The sequence below is a fragment of the Tachypleus tridentatus genome, chromosome 4, assembly GCF_004210375.1.
Source record: "Tachypleus tridentatus isolate NWPU-2018 chromosome 4, ASM421037v1, whole genome shotgun sequence".
Lineage (NCBI taxonomy): Eukaryota > Metazoa > Arthropoda > Merostomata > Xiphosura > Limulidae > Tachypleus > Tachypleus tridentatus.
This window is the reverse complement of record NC_134828.1, coordinates 106568260-106571945: the sequence shown is the minus strand read 5'-3', so window position 1 is coordinate 106571945 and position 3686 is coordinate 106568260.

The following is a 3686-nucleotide window of genomic DNA, read 5'->3' as shown; positions in this document are numbered from 1 at the left end:
TAAAACAAACCAATATTCCCTAAACCAAATTGATATTACATACGAAACGGAGGTTTTTTTTTGACATGCTGCACAACTATGCTGTAAATGCCAAAAGAGAAGAACAGGTGACAATTAAAACCACTGGTTATGAAGGTTAAGAGTTAGTGTCTTGCTACATGTACCTGCAGATGGAAATAAATTACTGCAATTACTGCCATATGTCATATTAAACAGAAAAACATTGCCCAAAGAAAATTTTTGCAAAGGTGTAATACTTTGTGCACAAAAAAGTGGACTGATGACATCAGAGTTAATGGAACAGTGATTGGGGTTTGTATGGGAACGTCTGGTGCATTATTAAAGCAATGGAGTATGCTTGTAATGGATGCATTTCCAATGAAAATCAAGGGTAAGTTAAGGAACAAAAACAGTGATCTGTTGATAATTCCTGGCAGAACGACAGGTCAGTTTCAACCTCTTCACGTGTCCATTAACAAGTCATTCAAAGATCATATCCATCAGCATTATGATGCTTGGCTGAATAAAGAAAATCATGCTTTGACGCCAAGTGGTATAATAAAAAAGGTATCAGTAATAGTGGAGAGGATCTCAAAAGCTTAGAAAAAAGTGTCAGATGGTATTATTAGAAAACTGTTTTTAAAATGTTGTTTATTCAGTGTGGAAGATGGAACGTAAGATGACATTCTTTGGGACAATAGTGAATCAAGCAGTGAAGATGCTTCCAACGTCTGAATATAACAGTGAGTCAGAAGAAACAGCAGTAGTCGTGTTCTGGTTAAATAACAAAAGCAGGAAAAAATGTAATGTAATGAAAATTTTAAATTTCCTTGCTATATTTATATATTTTTTATTATATTTCAATTCACTAATAAACTCTTTTAAAACATAATTACTTCTTTACAATTATCGTCCAAATTTTTTTTTCCTCGAAAATCCTTTTTCAAAAGCGAAGTTGCAATCTTAAACTTGAAGTAATGCAGTATATCTGTGTCATTCAGGTACCCATATCTATCTGTTTATATATCCATCTGTCTATAGTGAAACAAAATACAATGCTTCAAATGGACAATGCTAAATAAAAAAGTTGTACTTAATTTGTCAGACTTTAATTTAATTGGGCTGGTTTAATGATTCAATTTATTCTTCGCCTTTCATCCATTTAAAACGTATCTTTCTGTACAGAAAGAATAAGAGAACTTTATTTTAAAGAATAGAACCAAAAAAGTGTAATAAAGATTGTATTATGCAAATAACAGAAGTTATCGAAACAAAATGAGTGGTCAGGAAAGCTGTCCTAGAAACAAGGGTACTGCATTACCTCTATTTCTGTAAAATCTGCCAGTATACTAGGAAGAAATCCTGTTACTTATCATTGTATTGAAGTGTATGGCATTTAGTGTCTACTTGTATTTCAACTGTTATTTTCATTTTAAAACAATTAAAGGTCATTATCCACCATAACTCTTTTTTTTAAATCCTAAATACAAAATTGGATAAAAATAAAATTGGCTTATTTTAATTTTGTTTTCAACGTGTATGGATTAACTTGTAGCTTATAAGCAGATACCACAACTTTCATAAATACAAGTCACCGAAGCTTTTCATTATTTTAACTCTGAGGTTCTGAAAATTTTGTAAGCCTTCCTTCTCATTAAAGAACAAAAAAAACCATTACACTAATACACCTTTATGAATACCATTTTATATTAATTTCTTATTAGTACAGCAACCTTAATATTAATTGTAATTTTGAAGTCATAGATTGGATATGTAATTTCTTCCTTCTGACAGTGTCTCTAACTTAAGCCTTTGCAGTGATAGTCTGTTAAAAAGATCATTATAATTTATCCCATGGAATTCATGTGTTTCAGTTCACAGAGTTCATTTTCTCTTCCCTCTTTCAGGTGTTGAAGGAATTGTGAATTGTCAGTTCACATACCGAATTTGTTAGTTGTAGTTGTATCAGATGTACACACACTTTAATGACTTTAATCAATATAGTTTTTAGATAGTAATGTTAATTTCTTTTGTCAAGTTTTATTAAGTATGTGGGGATAATTTTATTGTCAACTTCTAAGGAAAGTCAGTTTCCTTCGTATGTAAGAACTAAAAAAAAACTTGCTTATTAACAATTGAACAGTGTAAAAAGAATAATGTTCATCTCTGTTTCATTTTTTTCAACCATCAGACCTCCCCAAGGTTCACAAGTGACGGTACCAATCCATCCTACAGAGCAACGCTCTGACAATCCAGACCATATCGGTGGCTACAAGTTAGCAACAGCAATGTTTGCAGGAATAGAATCAAAATTTGGGCTCTTTCTTCCCAAGTTTAGGAGTAATGAAACTGTAAACCACACATAATTCTCAATCTAAAAAAATCTAAGGAGTCTACCTTTCAACAATTTATTACAATCTTTGTCTCTAGTAGTTCTGTGCTAGGCAGTATTGTTTAATGCTATACAAGTAATTCCTTTTTATGCAGCAAATATTAATGCAAAACTAGCACAGAAGTACTGTTCTGTCAGATTTTTAAATAATTGTTTAGTATTTTAGCAGTGTTTAGAGTGAAGGAAAATAGAAAACACTATCTTGACAGAGTGCTCAAGAGAAAGGATAAAACATTGTAAAATAGTGTTGTAAATCTTCTAATAACTTTTTGACTTTCCAGTTCATTTTTAGTTACGTGAGTATGAAGCCGCTTTCAGTTTTTGTTTTTTTGTGTTATTTACTGTTGGTTATGAATTATCATGGCATGATGATCTTTAAAACCTACAACCATAATTATGGTTTTGAACTTGTGCCATAGTCTTTTTGTTATCATTACTTATTCAGTGCCAGTGTTCAAAGTACTCTTTGTGATGAGAAAACAACTGTATTCAAAAGGAATGTTTTGGAACAGGCCATGTAGTGTTTCTGTGTTCCTTCAGGTAATTGAGTTAGAAAACTGTTCTATTAACACACAAACACAATTTCCTGATAACATTGAAGTTTTGAGTGGCTAATGGTATGATGTATAAGGATATTGTTTACTTTTGAATTGCTACTGAAATAAACAATCATCTGTCTTACTTATAAGAGATAGTCTGTTTTCACACAAAGCTTTTAGTAGATATGAAATTAAAGAAATATGTTCTGGTATTTTGCTCATTAGAATAATAGCATGGCATTTCAGACTTTAATATCTTAAAAATTATTTCTTTGTTCTGGTCTAAACAAACTTGACTCTATGTACTTGAGAACATCTTTTAGAAATAACTTGAACTTAATTCTGGATTATACTGAAATCTCAAATGTTTGTTTGAGAAACTAAACTGCTGTGAATGACACCATAGGCTGAGAAAAAAACATTCTTGAGAAGTTACAACTATATAACTATAACAAATTTTTAAATCTATTTAATACTGGTAATTACCTAATGGTTGTTTTTTTTTTTCTTTTTTACTGGTTATGCATATTTTATTTTTTTCTAGGAGACTCTCAACCTTTATCTAAACAAATTTATTTCACCTATTTAATACAAGTTTTTCTGGTTTTAATATATTAAAGCAGCTCTAACAACTGTTTGCATATTTAGATTCATAGCAATCTTTCTGTGCTTTAGCTTGAATATACTCTGTTTAACATCCTTCACAACTGTTGTTCTTACTCTAAATATAACTCTTGTCTAATATCAGTTTAATA